At 42.4% G+C, this 19,322-nt stretch overlaps 1 long non-coding RNA gene and 1 pseudogene across 2 annotated transcripts; both read right to left on the minus strand.

Moving 5' to 3' along the window:
* Nucleotides 1–832: 832 nt before the first annotated feature.
* On the minus strand, nucleotides 833–2,304 carry LOC103543448 (ferritin heavy chain pseudogene; annotated as a pseudogene).
* A 3,074-nt stretch (nucleotides 2,305–5,378) lies between these two features.
* On the minus strand, nucleotides 5,379–17,169 carry LOC103542399 (uncharacterized). Of its 2 annotated transcripts, XR_011531795.1 has the most exons (4): nucleotides 17,030–17,169; nucleotides 16,545–16,610; nucleotides 15,911–16,001; nucleotides 15,569–15,704 (listed from the first exon to the last, which is right to left on the minus strand). It is a non-coding gene; the product is annotated as an uncharacterized lncRNA (long non-coding RNA). The 2 variants fall into 2 exon arrangements; XR_011531794.1 differs by lacking the exons at nucleotides 15,569–15,704; nucleotides 15,911–16,001 and adding an exon at nucleotides 5,379–5,949.
* Nucleotides 17,170–19,322: the final 2,153 nt, after the last annotated feature.

The following is a 19,322-nucleotide window of genomic DNA, read 5'->3' on the forward strand; positions in this document are numbered from 1 at the left end:
ATGTTTTATTTAACTTTTGCTTACCTGTTCTGATGGAGAGCTGCTACTTTCTGTTATTGTCCTTCTGCTTATCTCCTTTGTTCTGGATTTTGTAACCCCTTTCCTTTTTTTGATTTTTCAGGTATGAGGTTCTTCCTGAGCATTTCTTGAAGAGGAGGTTTTGTGGCAATGAACTCCCTTAACTTTTGTTTATCTACAAAAGTTTTTATTTCTCCATCATATTTGAAGGATATTTTAGCTGGGTAGAGTATTCTTGGCTGCAGGTTTTTGTCCTTCAGAGTTTTGAATATTTCATTCCAATCTCTTCTAGCCTGTAAGGTCTCTCCTGAGAAATCTGCTGATAGCCTTATGGGGTTTCCTTTGTAAGTTATTTTCTTCTACCTGGCTGCCCTTAGTATTTTCTCTTTGTCATTGACTTTTGCTAGCTTCACTACTATATGCCTTGGGGTTGGTCTTCTTGCATTAATAAAGTTTGGAGATCTATTGGCTTCTGTCACATGAAGTTCAATCTCTCTTCCCAAGTTTGGAAAGTTCTCAGCCATTATTTCTTTGAACAGACCTTCTGCCCCTTTCTCCTTCTCTTCTCCCTCTGGTATACCTATAACTCTTATGTTGCATCTTCTAATTGAGTCAGATAATTCTCGGAGAGTTTCTTCATTTCTTTTTAGTCTTAGTTCTCTCTCCTCCCGTCTGCAGCATTTCTATATTCCTATCCTCCAAATTGCTAATTCTGTCCTCCATATTATCAACTCTACTGTTCAGAGAGTCCAGATTTTTCTTAATCTCCTCCATTATGTTCTTCATCTCCAGTATTTCTTTTTTTTTTGGGGGGGGGGTACCAAATTACTTTATTTGAAGGAATGGTACAAATCCAAGAACTTAAGTAGATGTTTTGGTACAACTTATAGAAAAGGTAAAGGTAACCCCAACATGCATGCACTGCCTCGGTGGATCAGGGAAGTCACCCGGTGGCTGAGGGAAGCTGGCCTGAGACTTAGCTCTCGTCACACTCTCCCAGGGTGTGCTTGTCAAAGAGATACTCTGCCATGCCAGATTCGGGGGCCCCCATCCTGCGCAGGTTGGTTACGTGGTCACCCAATTCTTTGATGGCTTTCACCTGCTCATTCAGGTAATGAGTCTCGAGGAAGTCACACAAGTGGGGGTCATTTTTGTCAGTGGCCAGTTTGTGCAGTTCCAATAGTGACTCATTCACATTTTTTTCCAAGTGTAATGCACACTCCATTGCCTTCAGCCCATTCTCCCAGTCATCCTGGTCTGGTTTCTTGATGTCCTGAAGGAAGATCCGGCCGCCTCGTTGGTTCTGCAGCTTCATCAGTTTCTCAGCATGTTCCCTCTCCTCATGAGATTGGTGAAGAAAATATTTGGCAAAGTTCTTCAAAGCCACATCATCGCGATCAAAATAGAAAGACACGGACAGGTACACATAGGAGGCGTGGAGCTCCAGGTTGATCTGACGGTTGATGGCGGCCTCCGAGTCCTGGTGGTAGTTCTGGCGCACCTGCGAGGGGAACGCGGTCGTCATGGCGGACGGCCGAGGAGAGGAGAGGGCAGCGGCGGCGGGGCGGCGCTGGAGCGGCGGCGGGAGCCTTGCGGCGGGCCGAGGGCGCTGTGAGGAGGTGGAGGAGGGCTGACTCTGGGTGGCCGGCCGGGGCGGGGAGCGAGCGCCGGGTTCCATTCAAGCACTGTTGAAGCAGGAAACCTCGGCAACTCCGATGAAGACTGTCCATCTCCAGTATTTCTAATTGGTTCTTCTTTATAGTATCAAGCTCTTTTGTGACATAGCTCCTGAACTCATTGAGTTGTCTATCTAAATTCTCTTTTAACTTGTTGAGTTTTTTAATAATGGCTGTTTTGAAATCATCATCATTTAGGTTATAGATTTCATTGTCTTTGGGATTGTTTCCTGGGTGCTTATCATTTTCCTGCTGTTCTGAAGATTTAATATATTTTTTCACACTGCTTGATGGTGTGGATTTGTGCCTCTGCATTGAGATAGAGTTTAGTCACTGCTTCCACTTGTTGCAACTGGTGTGTGTGGGGGAGCAGCTGTTTAGACTGCACCAACCAGGAACCCTGTCAGCTGTTACTGACTGGACCTGGGCCTCTCCTTGTAGTCACAGTGGTCCTGTGGGTCCCTCGTCAGTTGTGGGGGCAATTGCAAGGGGGCCTTAGGCTGCTGGTGCCTACTGTTGCAGCCCACCTAGACAGGCTCCCTCCTTGGGGTCTGCAGCAGTGTTATGGGCTTTCCCAGCAGCTGGGAGTAGGATCACCTATAATCACAGCTTTGTCACTGTCAGAGCCCACAAGATCACACTTGTCCACTATAGGTCCCAGCAGAGCTATTGTATCTTCTGCAGTCTGTCGTTAGCTCACCTAGCTGTGCTACTTTTGCCCCAGGGCCTTCTAGCCTTGTGATTGCCAGTTGGGACCTCTCCACTAGTGCTGTGCAGAGGTTTTCGCTGAGGCTGCTGTGGGAACCTGAAGTTCCCCCCTGGGCCATGTAGCCATTCCACTGGAGCTCCACCCAGCCCCACACCACTCTCACAGAATCTCTGGGAGCCCCTTGCCTCGTCTGGGACATGGCCAGAGTCTGTGGGCCTGGTGGCGGCTGGTGGGCTGCTGCCTTGTGGGGAATTCTGCTCTTTGGGAGCTTCCTGGCATTTGGAATGCTGGGTGGGGCCTTCCCGCTACTGGCGAGCAGAAGCTTTCCCTGCTGGCAGGTGCGGGACCCTGGAGTTTCCCCCTGGGCCGTGGAGCCAGGTGCTGGAGCTCCACCCAGTCCCCAAGCACGTACACGGGAAGTCTGGGCACCTCTTGCACCGTCCATGCACAGCCGGAGACCGTGGGCCTGGCAGCCGCTGGCAGGCTGGTGCCCTGCTGGGGAATCCACTCCCTGGGAGCTTCTCCTTCTTCTGAATGCTGGGCGGGGCCTCTCTGCTAATGGCGAGCAGAGGCTTTCCCTGCCGGTGGGTGCGGGATCCTGGAGTTTCCCCCTGGGCTTAGGTGTAATCGTGGGGGGCTTAGGTAGGGCTGTTGTCACCTGTTTCCACTGTCGCTCCGCCAGTGAGTGCACACTCCCACCCTTGGTGCGTGGCGATGCTGTGGGGGAGTCCGCTGGAAGAGAGCCTCTTGCAGGTACTAGGCTGTCCGGGGGTAGGGGATTGGAAACTTTTCACCTATTTCCACCTCCTCCCAGGGGGAAGTCTGTCCACCTTCTGATGTATAGTAGCACGAGTCTCTCAGGTGTCTTGAGATGTTATCTGGATATCCTTTGTTAACTGGTGAATGTCCAATTAGTTGTAGATCCAAAGGGGGAGAGACGAAGACGACCACTCACTCCACCATCTTGGTCCTGCCTCCTTCCTCTACTTTTTATATGTGGGACGCCTGACGCAGCACGGCTTGCCAAGCAGTGCCATTCTGCACCTGGGATCCGAACCAGCGAACCCCAGGCTGCCAAAGCGGAATGTGAGAATTTAACCGCTGCACCACTGGGCCAGCCCCCACAAATAAGTATTAACCTCAGTATCTTTAGAAAATAATATAATCACAACCTGTTATATGTTTATTGTAATAGTTTTTAGAGGTGATTTTTTTTTGTTTTTAAAAATTCTTTTTAAAATTTCAATTTTTTTCTTTTTTCGTGAAGAAGAGTGGCCCTGAGTTAACATCTGTTGCCAATCTTCCTACTTCTCCCCCCAGCCCCTGCCGCCAAGGCAACAGCATACAGTTGCACATCCCAGTTGTAAGTCCTTCTAGCTCCCCCATGCAGGATGCCACCATAGCATGGCCTGATGAGCAGGGTGCAGGTCTGTGCCCAGGATCCAAACAGATGAACCCTGGGCCACTGAAGTGGAGCACACAAACCCAACCACTTGGCCATGGGGCCGGCCCAAAAATTTCAAATTTTTGAAACATTAATACAATGTCTTGTAGTTGTCAGTATATAGGTCTGTTTCGATAATTTAACCCTAAGCATTTCATATTTATGATACTATTGTAAATATTTTTTATTTAATAGTTTTTAATTTTTAGAATAGTTTTAAATTTACAGAAAAATTGAGCAGATAGTACAGACAGTCCCTAAATTCTCCCTGCATACAATTTCCCCTGCTGTTACCATCTTACATTAATATAGTACATTTTTTACAATTAGTAAATTAGTGTTGATACACTAGTATTAACAAAAGTCTGTAGTTCTTTCAGATTTTCTTAGTTTTTACCTAACGGCCTTTTCTTTCCAGGATTCCACCCAAGATACTACATTATACTTAGTTGTCATGTCTCCTTGACTCTTCTTCACATTGACAATTGCTCCGACCTTCCTTGTCTTTTAATAACTATGACATTTTTGAGGCACTCTCGAAATTCCAGTTTCCAGAGGATGCCCCTTTATTGAAATTTGTCTGATATTTTCCCCAGGGCTAGTCTAGGGACATGGATTTGTGGAAAGATGATCACAGAGGTAAAGATGCCATTTTCATCAAATCGTATTAGGGTACATACTATCAACATGATTTATGGCTGTTGATATTGACCTTGGTCACCTGGCTGAAGCACTGTTTGTCAGACTTCTCCACAGTACAGTTCTTCTTTGCTCCTTCTCTCTATATTGTACACTTTGGAAGGTTGTCACTTGATGTGCAGCCCACGCGTCAGGACTGGGGAATTATGCTCCCCATCTATTAGGGTAGAGTATTGACATAACTTATTTGGAATCCTTCTGCATTGGAGATTTGTCCCTTCTCCCCCATTTATAAATTTATTAGATCATTTATTTGTATAGTGTGGACTCATGGATATTTCTTTTATACTATGAGTTATAATCCTATACTACTTTACTTATTTTGTTGCTCAAATTATTCCAACTTTGGCCATCGAGAGCTCTTTCCATTGGCTCCTGCATCCCTTGACATAGCCAAGTCAATGTAGGGGGTTTTGTTTTGTTTTGTTTTTTAGCACTTTCTTACTTTCTGGCACCACAGGTGCTTCAGGTTCATCTTGAATATTCCCTGCATAGTCTTAGCATTGGCCATTTCTCCAAAGAACCCTGGTTCCTATCATTGGAGACTGAAGTTATAAACTAAGATCTTGGAACTAGGTGTGTAAAATACTTTTAAAGATGATATAAAAAGCAATGGTTAGGCAATAGTTTCTTAAATATGACATCAAAAGAACAAGTAAATCAGACTTCATCAAAATTAAAAACTTTTGTGCATCAAAGAAAACTGTAAAGAAAGTGAAAGACAATGCAAAGAATGGGAGAAAATACTTGCAAATCATATAGCTGAAGGGTCTAATATTCAGAATATATAAAGAACTCTTACAACACAACAATAAAAAGACAAACAACCCAATTAAAACTAGGCAAAGAATTTCAATAGATATTTCTCTCAAGAAGATGTACAAATGAGAAATAAGGTGGTGAAGAGCTGCTCCTTGTCAGAGTCATCGGGAAGAGCAAATCAAAGTGCCCCTGAGACACCACATCACCCCACTAGGATGGCTGTGATTTCCAAAACACTAGAATGGCTATGATTTCCAAAAGAAGATGACCTGTGTTGGCAAGGAAGTGGAGAAACTGGAACCCTCACACGTTGTTAGTGGGGATGTAAAATAGTGTTGCCACTGTGTGTAACTATTTGGCAGTTCCTCAAAAAGTTATAGAGTTACCATATAACCTAGTAATTCCACTCCCAGGTGTATACCTAAGAGAAATGAAAACATACATCCACACAAAAACCTGCACATGAATGTTCACAGCAGCACTATTCCTAACAGCCAAGTAGTGGAAATAACTCAAAACAAATGTCCATCAATTGATGAATGGATGAACCTTGAAAACATTATCCTAAGTGAAAGAAGCCAGGCATATGAGGCCACATGTAGTATGATTCCGTTCATATGAAACGTCCAGAATAGGTAAATCTGTAGAGAAAGAAAGTAGGTTAGTGATTCCCATGCAGAGGATGAAGGAAGAACTGGGAAGTATGGGGTTTCATTTGGGGTGATGGAAATGTTCTAGATGTAGATAGTGGCGATGGTTGCACAACATTGTGAATATACTAAAAACCACTGAATTGTACACTTTCAAATAGTTAAAATGATGTATTTTTGTTGCGTGAATTTCACTCCAATAAAAAAATTTAAATGACATAAATAATATGCTGATTATAGGGAAACGAGAAAATAGAAATAAGCAAATGGAAGATTAATTTCCTAATTCCATCCCCCAAATATACAATCTTGCACATTGTTTTCTGTGCGTACATACACATCTAAACAAATGATAACACAACTTCTTGTTAGTTTGGTTTCCCAGAACCAGATCCTGAGATAAGTATGTGAGCACAGTAAGTTTATTTAGGAGGAGAGGAAGCCATTGGTTGGAGAGTGGGGAAGTGAGACAAGGAAGGGAAGGTTGTCAGTAAAGTCTGCCTTTTCAAGCAAGCAAATTACTACTGCAGACAATCGGATCTGAATTTCACAGGGAAAAGTCTGGGAGCCAGTGTAGACCATGTACCTGAGTTATCTCACCTGAGAGGAGCTGAATATACACCAATTGTCTCCACTCTTGGAGAGGTGCTGGGAGGGGCAGTGGTGTTAATTCCCTGGCATTTGAGACCTACTGTGCACAGAGGTAAAAAGGGGGGTCCAGGGATGAGAGTAAGTTCTCAGGTAAAGACCTGTAAGTTCTAGCAGGTGAAGTCCAGAAAGTAGTGTGTGCTGAACTGGTATGCGGGCAAATGGATAGGGCACTGATAACATATGCCATATATATATATTTGTACTTAGATCTAAATCTATATCCATTGATTTATTTTCACTGAAGGAGTCAGCTTGGATATACAGATTAATCCTCTGCGTATGGCTGAGTTAAAGTGTTTTTACCTTATTAAAAGGCTGGTCAAAATTGGACACTTCTTTTCAACAATGGCACTTGAGTTTTCTACAATTCTAATAGAGCAATTCCTTGTCAAAGCAAATTTCATCCAGACTATCATGACAATGCTGTCAGTTTAAATTTTCGCTAAAAATTAATATTAAATGACATTGCAGGCAATGTTTCATAGTCCATTATTCTGATGATATTACTTCTGGGATTTATTACTGATAATATCCTTGCTCACAGGAAGCAAAAAGCTCAGTATTGAGAGGGTGATAATTGCAGAATTTATGATGCTTCATTGGAGTTAGTTTTTAGAAGAAAGTATCTGGGCATGTTATTAATAATCAATTCACAGTATCCTTTCTAAACCATGACTTTTTTTCCTCCTTGCTTCCTTCCTTCTTTACTTTCTTTCTTTCTTTCTTTCTTTTTTTTTTTTTTTTGCCATTGGGGTATCTTAGATCACCCTCCACCCTGTTGCTCCAGGTCAGTCACGTGGCACAAAGAAAGCTGCTCAAAGACTCCCCAAACTTCCAGGCAGCACATCTTCCAGGAGTTGGAAGCTTGGGGATTGCTGAAGGAAGGGCAAGAGCTGTTGGTAACACATCTTTGGGACCTTTTCTCTTTAGCTAGAGAGTTTCTAAATTCAAACTAGTGCATTCAATGTAGCCAAGTGAAGAAAATGTGATTACTTTACCAGCTGGCTCTGGAATCCCTTCAAGGGAAACAACTGTTATCGGGATGAATTTTGTAAGTGTTTGGGGCGTAAGGTGAGACGTGACAGCCCGGATGTCAAGTGACACTGTGGCTTCAGAAGAGGGGCAGCTGCTCTTCATGAGAGAAGGAGAACTGGAAACTCCCAGGGCAATGTGAGAGGAAAAACGAAGGCGCAGAGATGAATGGGACAGCAAAAGGAAGAGGGGAATTGGCAAGAGAACTATGCAATGAGAATTCCTCAAATTCCCATAAATCTTCAGTAGTTTTCTAAGTTCAGAGATTCTTTTTTGAGTGATCTTTTAATTGTGGTAAAAAAAATACATACCATAAAAGTTTCCCTTTTAATCATTTTTAAGTGTATAGTTCAAGCGGCATTAAGCACTGTCACATTGTGCAGCCATCCCCACTAACCATCTGCAGAGCTTTTTCAGCATCTCAAACTGAAACTCTGCATCCATTAAGCAATAACTCCTCATGCCCTCCTCCCCCAGCCCTGGCATCCACTACTCTATTGTGTGAGTGATTTTTGAGTTGTGTAACTCAGAAAAGGGCAGAAGTGTGAGTAATGCCCAGGCCAGCGTGGTGCCACATGGAGGTGGGGGGTTGGTGGGCAGAATGTCGGAGATGGAGACGGACAAGAGAAGGAGGAAGCCCAGCCCAGCCTCAGTCTTGGGAACTCAGGGAAGATCGTGAACTCTACAACCCGTGGAATCGGAGGGTTTAAGGCAATTTAATTTACCTCTCAAGCATCAGAAAGGCCTCCAACGGAAGATGAGATTCCAAAAGGCACTTGCTAATTTCTGCAAGGCTAGCAAAATTCATTCATTTATTCAATAAATATTAATTAAGCACTTAGTGTGTTAGGGACTGGGAGGACAACAGTGTACAAGATATGTTCCTTATCCTCATGGCATTTACCATCTAGGAGAAAGACAGAAAGTAAGCAAATATCCCCAAAACTTTATTAACTAAATTATAGTTAATTACACTTATAACTGACACAAAGATAAGTAAAATCGTCAAAGAGTTTGCGATCTACTGGAGGTGGGGTTGAGGATAATCCTAAATATACAGGTGTGCTCTATATATCCTTCTAGTACCAGCTAAAATAACCCATCTTCTTTGAGACTTTCTAATGTCCATCTTTATAAATAGAATTAGTCAATCCCTTATCTGTTCCACTGCAGTTGCACCACACTTTAATTTTGGATAATCATACTGGATTTAAGTTATTGATGTGCTAGTCTTCCCCACTAGACTATCATCTCCTCAAGGGCAATTAGTTTACTCAACTTTGTTTCATTCAATTTAATAAACATGGGTTGGCACAATGCCAAATGCTGTGGACACAAAGATGTACACATCCTTAGCTCTTAGCTTCATCCCCAGCCGGGATGGGAAAGACAATCTGGAAGCTCACTTGCCAGAAGTGAGAAATAGCTGAAGTAGAGAGAGACCCAAGGATGGGAGACTGGGAGGAGGGTTTTGTAATGGTGTGGGGAGAAGCAACCAGGGTCTGGACTAGGGCTTGGGCAGCAGAGATGGAAAGGAGGGAATGAATTCAGGAGACATGCTGGAGATGGGATCTAGAGGGTTTGGGAATTCATGGGGTATTGGGGAATGAGGGGTCCAAAGGGAAGACATTGTTTATTTTTCTTTTCTCAGGTTAAAAGCAAATGAAAGATTGGTTGCACTTATAGAAGGTAATAGAACAGGCAAATTCATAGAGACAGGAAGTAGAATTGAGGTTACCAGAGGCCGGGGGAGGGAGGAATGAGTTCAAAGTTCTGTCTGGGATGATGAAAAAGTTCTGGAAATGGATGGTTGCATAGCATTGTGAATGTACTTAATGCCCCTGAATTGTACACTTAAAAATGATTAAAATGCTAAATGTCATATTATTTTACAATAAACAATTTAAAAAAATGAAAGAAAATGTGTTTTAGATAATCAGCAATTATTTATTTAATTTTTTTTTTTTAAGGAAGATTAGCCCTGAGCTAACATCTGCTGCTAATCCTCCTCTTTTTGCTAAGGAAGACTGGCCCTGAGCTAACATCTGTGCCCATCTTCCCCTCCTTTATATGTGGGACACCTGCTACGGCATGGCTTGCCAAGCTGTGCCATGTCCACACCCAGGATCCAAACCGGTGAACCCCGGGCCGCTGAAGCGGAATGTGTGAACCTAACCACTGCACTACCAGGCTGGCCCCTCAGCAATTTTTTTTACACACCAGAATCATTCTTAATTGCAGAATGTATTAACATCATAAAGAATTTCAATTATATGGTATATTGGATAATACTTCATAATTTCATGGCATGCTTTATAGAATTAACTCACATGCAATTTCTGAAGAGCAGTGTAGTCAGTGCCAGGTAGAACATGGGGAACTGACTAGCAAAGAAGGTCAATTTCACTTTTAAAAGCTAATCACTTAGTACCACATTTCACACGCTTTCTCTCATTTACTCCTCATACAATCATGAGGCAGGCACTGGTTTCATTTGAGTATAGCAGGATTGCTTTAAATAAATCAACATTTTCTGATTTGTCATCATAAATTGAAGTTCATAGCTACTGAAACTTTTTAAAAACAAGTAAATTGTCTACTGCACCTTTATGTAGCCAATCAGAGTTTTTAGAGTTTCTAGCATGAAGACTCTATTTACAAGTTAAATTACTGGTGGTATCTACTCACATCTATAAATTCTCTTTCCAAGTAGAAGAATTATTGTCATAAATAAGACATGATCATTGATGTGTGTCCTTATGAAATTCTTTGGTTTAATTTTTATTTTAAAGATTTCTTCAAGGAAATGGTTTTCTCTTTTGCCCCTTATTATTGTAAATTTTGTGAAATTGTTCTATTTTTTTCCCTTGAAGCTTGTACATTGCCCTATATATTCCTTCCAATTAATCTACTAAACCTGAAGAAAATTCCTAGAACCTTTAAGTAATAGTAAAAATTTTGTCAAATAGTTTTTAAGTCCAGATACAGAAAAAAAGCAATAGAATAAGGCCTATCAAGCATCAAGCTTCCACCCCCTGGAAGCCACATAGCATTGGCAGGATGGACAAAGATGTTCCAAAAGAGTCAGGCATGCTATTTTTAGAAAATAATTTTTCTCACCTTGGCATGTGCACATTTGAAAACATCAGTGGTTAACTTATTTGTAACATTTGTTCACCTTATACCTTCTGATGAAAGGATTTTGAAATTTAATGCCTAATATACATCTCTTTTAAGGGATCAGACATTTGCACAGGGGTTCTTCTGAGTGTCAGAGACATGTGGAAGCAGGTTGGCAAGAGAGCCACAAACGTTCACGTGGCCAGATACTGTTTGATGCATGTTAGACTTAAAAAAATAAATTAAACCTTCTAGAATGGGCAAATCCGTAGGGACAGAAAGCAGATTTGTGGTTTCCAGGGCCGAGGGAGAGAGGGTAAATTGAGGAGTAACTGCTTCACGAGTACAGGGTTACCTTTGGGAATGAAGAAAATGTTCTGGAACTATACAGTGACGGCAGTTACACAACATTATGAATGTACTAAATGCCACGAATTGTTCACCGTCAAATGATTAAAACAGTAAATTTTATGTTATGTGTATTTTTCTACAGTAAAAAATGTAATCTTACTACAAAAACAGTAATTTTTAATTATAGAAAATTTATATAAGCATAAGAAGAAAATAAACATCACCAGCAATCTCACTACCCAGATAGGGACAAAGTTGCCATTTTGGTGACAACCCTCCCAGTCCTGTTCCTATGTGTGTAATTACATTTCTGTTTTAGTTAAGGCTTTTTGGTTGAAAACTCAGAAAAACTGAGAATGGCCAAAGCTGTCACCTTGAATACAACCTTCAGTTAAAGATGAAGGAGGATGTTCGGGGTAGTTTGGGACTTCAAAGGGAAAATATTTGGCAAATAACAGAAAACAGAAAACCTGGAGTCTTCAGGAAACCATGGGCAGAAATGCAACTGGACCTCAGAAAAGGCCTGAGGCCCCTGGGAGCTGAAGGGTCATGGAGAGGTCAGGACGTGTGCGCTTTCCAGGTCTCCCCTCTGTGGGCTCTGTTAGATTTCATCTTCTCCCTTAGATTCTCCTTCTTTGCTCCTCCGTCCAGGTGGCAGATTGCTGCTCTATGGCTCCTCAGCACACCTGTTAACCTTCTCGCTGCCTGCCGGCCAGCTGGCTCAAACCCAGTTCCAGATCCTGCTCACAGATGAGCTAGCTCTGGCCAGGGGGTCAGGCCAGGCGATAGAAACAAGGGCCAGTTCAGATCACTGTCTGTGACACACTTTAAGACAGCTTCAAAGAGATCACCACTTTTAGCTGTTTTCCAAGGTATAGGAAAATCGTAATGATAACGACAGTTTATTCTAGAGGAACTTTAATCACATATTGTGTGTGTGTATATATATATATGGTCGAGGACAATTTTCTTTATTAGTAGATATTTCACAACCAACTGCAAAAGTGGGTGTGATTTTATGCATTTATTTATTTATATTAATTAATTTATTTATCTTAATTTCTTCTCTGATTGAAGTTCAGGCAGCACTTGGGATGCATGTCACATGCGAGTTCTTAGATAATATGATGGTTTTAAATAAGTGTGCTTTTTAACTAAAAAGGGTGTAGGGGAGGAAGACAATTCTTCTACCCTCTAGGTCCTTCTGGCAGGTCTAAGAATTAAATTGACATGTCAGAATAACACGAGAAAATCAAACAAAGCTTTATAACGTGCATACATGGTAGAAACCCAGAAAAACCGAGAACGGCCAAAGCTGTCACCTTAAACACCACCTTCAGTTAAAGATCAAGGAGGATGTTGGGGGTAGTGATTTGGGACTTCAAAGGGAAGGAAGGCAATTCACATGGAAGTGGAAAAGCAAATGTTTGGTAGACGGAACTTTGATAAGAATGGTTTTAGCAAGGACCCTGACAGTCTACCTTTATCTATGGTGATAGCCTGTCCTGGGGACAGGCCTTCTATCTAAAATTCTTTTAGGCAGTTAGGGGGAAGGTCAAAGTTTCTTTCAGAGTGTTTTCTTCTTAAAAATAATCAAGCCAAAGGGACACATTTTGAGGTGGCCAATTCTCATCCCCTACAAGGGCAATTTGGAGTTTTGTTAAAAACAGCTTTATTGGAGTATAATTTACATACCACAAAATTCCCTGTTTGAAGTGCAAAATTCAGTTGAATAAACTTACAAAGTTGTGCACCCATCACTACAACCTAGTTTTAGAGCTTTTTCTTAACGACCGCCCCCCCCCCCCCCCCCACCAAAGATACCTCTGCTCATTTACAGTCAATCCCATTCCACTTCTAGTCCGAGGCAACCACTAATTTATTTTCCGTCTCTATAGATTTGTAAAAAGGGCAATTTTATACAACAAAAAATTTATAGCCTTTGTGGAGCCCTCATGATGTCTTTATCTATGAATAATGTCCAAGTTAATGTGTGAGAGAGCATTACTTTTTACTCGATCTTCGACAAAATATGTAATTCATTCACCAACCTGTTTTTTCAACTATATATTCAAAGTTATACATGGTAATGAAGTATATAAGTATGAATTTATAGGTGGGGATCTTATCTTTAAGGCCTCCTGAGCTGTCCCCCGTCAGCTGTCCCTCCCTGCCCCTGTCAGTTCTGTCCTTTTTCCTACCAGTCACCATCTGGAACTCCTGGACTCTTGAATGGGATGCTGCTTTCTCCACACAGGCCCAGCAGCGTGAGTGAGGGGCCAGCCAGACTTCTCTACTTTATCCCTTATTGTCCATTTGACCACAACACGAGCCTCTAAGGATGCACCAGGCTTCCCTGAATGCTTGGAGTTACTACACAGGAGAGGAAAACTCAAAAGTATAAACTGAATGCTGCTTTCCTGAAGTCCTAGGTATAAGTACTCAAGAAGTTAAACCCTCCATGGGGACTCCTAGTTCCTGCTCTAATCCCTTGCTTCTCTATCATCAGGGCCACACTTTTCTTTGGGAAGTGCCTCCTTCTAAACCCTGTCTTACAGTTGTTCCCCTACTACTTTTCAAGAAATCCTAGTCCCTACACATAAGGGTTAGTCCTACCCAGGATCCATGGTTCTCTCTTAGCAGTTTAATTCCTTAAGTATAAATTATTCAGGCTAGACTAGAATAACCTCCCAGGGAAGAGGCCTGGAGAACAGGAGTTGGTAGTGGCTCTCCAAGACCCACAGAACATTTGGGCATGGGAGTGAGGGCAGACTTTGGTGCTCCAAGTTTCAAGAAGCAGTTTAGTGTAGCCATGTGTAACAAAATCTTATTCCCTTGATATCTCTCCAGCAGTGGGAGTTGAACATATCTTTTACTCTCTGGACTGTCCAGGCTAACTCCTGAATAAAACACACAAATACATAATCATGTTCATCATACCAACTCCCAAGGACAAATTTTAATTCTCAGGAGCAGTGAGGTAAACTCATGAGGAGGAAGAGAAGTATTTTCCTGCTGACTTATAATTCATAAGGCACTTCTTGGTCAAGGGAATCTGTCCTGTACATTACTTACTGGACATTATAATATGAGCAGTATTGGTTCTTTTCCTTCATTCTCTCTTCTGTTTTCAAATTATAACCTCTCAGGTCTTCTAGGAAAGCAAAGCAATCCCACTGTTAGCCGATGAACTGTACCTTTACTGCAGCTCCCTCAGCTATGTTAGACCTGGCTGAGGCTGTAAAAAGAGTACCTGTAAGTTCTTATTAAATCATTGGCCAAGGTCATACTCTGTCTAGCGAGGACGGGAGGTTGTGATTTCATTCTTCTAGTTATAAGCACATAAATTATATGCTCTCAATTTGCATGATTTCTCCTTGCCAGATTTACTAAGCAACTCACAGATATAGTGGCATTTTGTTAGCCCTGTAGATTGATGGCCCCCAGATATCACAACACAATCTGTTGATGAGACAAAGTTGAGCTTATTGCTTCCACTGGTAAGGGAGAACCACAACTCCTCAGAGCTTTGGCAGTTTCTCAAAGGGGGAAAGGTCAAGAGAGGATTTATTGAGAATTTGAAGCTGGGCTTAAGGTAGGTCTTTCAATGTGGGGATTTGGTTAGAATGGGTAAATATCAGACAAAACAGTTCACGATTGGTGGAAACAACAAGGAATGGGTTTTGAGGATAGGGATTCAAATAATCTTAGGACACACACTTCCTGTTGATGTCTTTCTTTGAAGAATTTCTTTAGGAAGTTGATGAACTTTCAAGCCCTTGCCTGGGAAAGAAACTCCCAGAAAAGTAATGAAGACAGAGGAATGAAAAAATGATGCTGGGGCCGGCCTGGTGGCTGAGTGGTTGAGTTTGCACACTCTGCTTTGGCAGCCCGGGGTTCGCCAGTTCAGATCCCGGGTGTGGACCTACACGCTGCTCATCAAGGCATGCTGTGGTGGCATTCCCACATAGAAGAACCAGAATGACTTCCAGCTAGGATATACAACTATGTACTGGGGTTTTGGGGAGACAAAAACAAACAAAAAACCGAAGAAAACTCCAATATTAATGTAGAGAATAAGGTAAGTGGAATGAAGTAGTTTCAGTTCTCAGTGTCCAGGGTGAGTGGGGTGTAGATGGTCCTGGTTCTTAGCCCTTTTCCAATCTCTCCAAGTGAGTTAAATTAACTCTATCTGTTGAAACGGATAAATTCCCAAATGAAGGACGGCTCAAACATGAAAGAACTTTATTTTTCACTCAGGTAGAGCCCAAAAGAAGTGTTCCTGACTCAAGGACAATTTTCTTCCTTGGGGAGAGAAGGACCTAAGCTCCTTAGAGACTGGGCTCCATTATCTGTCATAGGCAATGGTCCTCAGAATCACTTGGAGGGTTTGCTGAACCACAGGTTGCTGGGTCGCATCCCCAGAGTTCTGAGTCTCTAGCTCGGGGCTGGGGTGCATTTCTGTCAAGTTCCAGGTGATGCTGATGACGTTGGTCCCTGAGGCCTGCTGCATCCTCAGCATGGGAGTGGGAGACGGGAAGATGGGGCAGTGAGGGAGGAGATCGGGTCAGCTGCTTTGTAATCTCCTTGGCCTGGAAGTGAAGTACATCACTTCTAATCCTATTAATTGACAATAACTTGTCACATGATCCCACCTAGATAGACAGAGGGCTAGGAAATGTATTCCTTGCACTGAAAAAGAACGTCTGCAGAAAATGAACTTGTAGTGGACAGCTATCCACCTCCCCCAAACCACTGCATCTCCAAGAACATCCTTCTTCTCACATATAGAACATACCTGATTCCTCCAAAGATCCATCCATTTGCTACATCCAGGTGGTACACAGTACTCTTTACAAAGCCAAAAGTGGCTCCTCATGGCTTACCACCTACAAACCAAAAAGCTGTCTGCACCACATATATAATGGTGGAGGACAGACAGGATAAAATACCCACTTAGACAAGAAAAAATGGAGACACACAGCAGTCACTGGTCCATAGCAACGACAAATCTTTCAGGGCAGGCATTGAAATGGGGTGGGGGGCAGTTCACTGAGTGGATTCTGACTATGCTGCCTGGAAGGAACTCCCTTTGGCCACGTTCTCTTCTAGTCCTTGCTCATGAATTCCTTGTGACACTTGTCAGGCTTCTGATCTGCTAGTGTCCAGGCAGTTCAGTGTGCCTCTACCTGCACTCTGGCAGAATTCTGGCGCCTCATCGATTTCTCTGCTTCTTCGTCCCTATAGCTCTCTTAATTACACTGAAGACCTCTGAAACAACAGGTGAGAAGGCTGCATTCCTGATCCGACTTTTGCCTTAGGTACAAGTTTTGGTGCCTAAATCTCTTTCAGTCTTGTCTCTTACTGTTTAGGACCTGCAAACAGTTTTTGCAATCCTTAGAGGCCCCAAATGTTTGGCTTTTCAACATTACCTTTCATTTCTGCTTGCAGACTGGCCAATTCTCTCCTGAAGTCCATCTCTTTCTTGTAACAACTAGCTAAAAGCAGAAAGTAAATGTCAGCACACACCATCACACCAGCTCTTACCAACCACTTCCCCTAAAGCTACTGGCTCAGTAGACCTCTGTCTTCCTTCCAACTTAGCAGGTGGACAGTTCTGCCAAATGTCTTGCAACTGCATGACATGGATCTCTATTGATCCAGATCTGGATATCAGTTTCTGTATCGCTTCTACCTGGTCAGTAACCAGCTTCACATATTTCAGATTTTTGTCACATCAACATTGTACTTCTGATACTAATTTTTATATCAGTTAAGGTTGGCTGCTATGACAAATGAACCAAAAAAATGTACGATAGCTCAGCCAAGACAGATGCTTATTCCTCACTCATACAAAGTTCCATGATGTTCTTAATGGCTGGTGGCTTCCCTCCTTATGGTGACAGAGGGATACTACCTCCTTCCAGATTGTGGCTCCACTATCTCCTAAGGCCTCAGTGTCCTTGGTTTGAGTCTCTGCATCCAGATGACAGACAGGAGAAGAGACTGCAGGTTAGGCATATCCTCCTCTTAACACTGCTGGTCTGGAAATAACACACATCACTTCTGCTCATATTTCATTCCTGAGAACAAGTCACGTGGTAACACCCAGACGTAGAAGTGACAGAACAGCAGTCTCTACCTGAGTAGTCCCTTTATGGCAAAATTCCACACTGTGGAAGGGAAGCCCCAATCTTTGGTGGGCATCTGGTTGTGTGCCACACCAGAACACCCTAGTACTGGAGCCATCTAGCTGAAGGCCAACTTGGATATAGGTGCTCTACCTGTTAGGAATGGCTTTGGCCTATTAGTAATACATTCCATAAATAAGAGTGACTTAAACAACACCAAAGACAGTATCTTTTATTTCTCTCTCAGATAAAAGATACCCAGAACTGGGCAGTCTTGGCAGGTATGTCTGCCCATCAGGTCATCAAGGACTGAGTCCTTCTGTCTTTCTGCTTTATCATCCTTAACACTTAGTTTCTGTTTATCAAAATGGCTGCTAGAGCTCTAGGCATCACATTCACATTTCAGGCTGGAAGAGGAAAGGAGGGTGAAAAGACTAAAGGGTCTGTCTTTAAAGAAGTTTCCTGAAATCCCACCTGACAACATTGCCTGATATCTCATTGACAATGACCAAATATGGTTTCAAGGGACGATGGTAGATGTAGAATTTTAACTAGACAATGGTGCAGCAACAATATAGGGTTTTATTATGAAGAAGTGGAGACAACAGATGTTCAGGTACTCAACTAGTGCTACAGGGTCACTCTGAATATAGAGCAGGAACGTGTAGCTTCCTGCTACAATTCAGGAAACAATGGCTCAGTATGGCGTACAGGGAACTCCACTCCCTCCTCCGATCAACCAGATGAACTGGGCAAATGCAAAAAGCTGCAAATATGTTTAGGGTCTGTCTTTTGTCTAAGAGTCAAATTCCAATTTATAATCATTCTAAATAATCACCAATTGTCATCCCCTATTTGTGTGTTAAACAAATTTCATATACTTCAATCTGGCGTTTTCCCAACCACATCACACATATTCACTTATGAAGTTAGTCAATTAACAAACGTTAATTTAACCCCTACACTATGCCCTGCAATTTGAAAGCTGCTGGAGACGATGAAAAAGAGACATAGGACATAAGTATATTGAACTCAGGGACCATCAAATTGGATACATGAGATCAAATAATATTCTAATACATACCAAAAGATTTAAAAGTTTTGTAAACTTTGACTGATCAGTTCTACTCAGAAAAGTATAACCTGAGGAAATTATTTGGATGCATGCAAAGATTTAACTATATGCATGGTCATTAAAGCGCTGATTATACAAACAGCAAACTAAAAACTTGCGATTTCAATAATAGGGGATCATTCAAGAAGTTATGTTGCTGGGGCTGGCCTGGCGGTGTAGCAGTTAAGTTCATGTGCTCTGCTTCGATGGCCCAGGGTTTGCCAGTTCATATCCTGGGCACGGACCTACACATCGCTTATCAAACCACGCTGTGGTGGCATCCTACATAGAAAAGAGAGGAAGATAGGCACACATGTTAGCTCAGGGCCAACCTTCCTCAAAAAAAAAAAAAAAGAAAGAAAAGAAAAGAAAAAAATAAGTTATGGTGCTCCCAAGCAACTGAAGGCAATGTCAGTTAGATCACTGAGAAGGAATACTGATGACATATAACACACATTCATGATTTATTGCTAAGTGGAAAACACATCTCACCAAAAAAGACGTACTTTCTGCACTGTCAGTGCCATCTACAAGCCACCTCCCCCTTCGCTGAGAACAGTCCTTCAGGTCCTAGACTCCAGTCTACCTGTTGACTTCTGCATCGTGTCTGCTGACTGGACCACCTGATCCAAGCTGGGCAATCAAATGCCTCTTAGCAATTTGAAATTCAGATTTGTAAATGCCGCTCTCTTTCTGCTGGTGGCTGGAATATGTGCAGCATAAATAACTCAGGGGCTGGTGTACGGTTGTGTACATTTAGCTGTGTACAAGGAGAAGCAAAGAATTGTGTGCACAGAGAGACAAGAATGAAGCATATCTAAAGAGAGAGGAACTGAGGCCAGAAACCATGTGTCCCCAAAGGGTTCTGATGTCCAGTTCCAGGTTCTAATCCTGACTTGGGAGTCCATTAGACACCCTTGTTTCCTTTGAATAATTCTGTCTTTGTTCTCTAAGCTGGTCTGACA

Source organism: Equus przewalskii, chromosome 22, assembly GCF_037783145.1.
Source record: "Equus przewalskii isolate Varuska chromosome 22, EquPr2, whole genome shotgun sequence".
In the NCBI taxonomy this organism is placed as follows: Eukaryota; Metazoa; Chordata; class Mammalia; order Perissodactyla; family Equidae; genus Equus; species Equus przewalskii.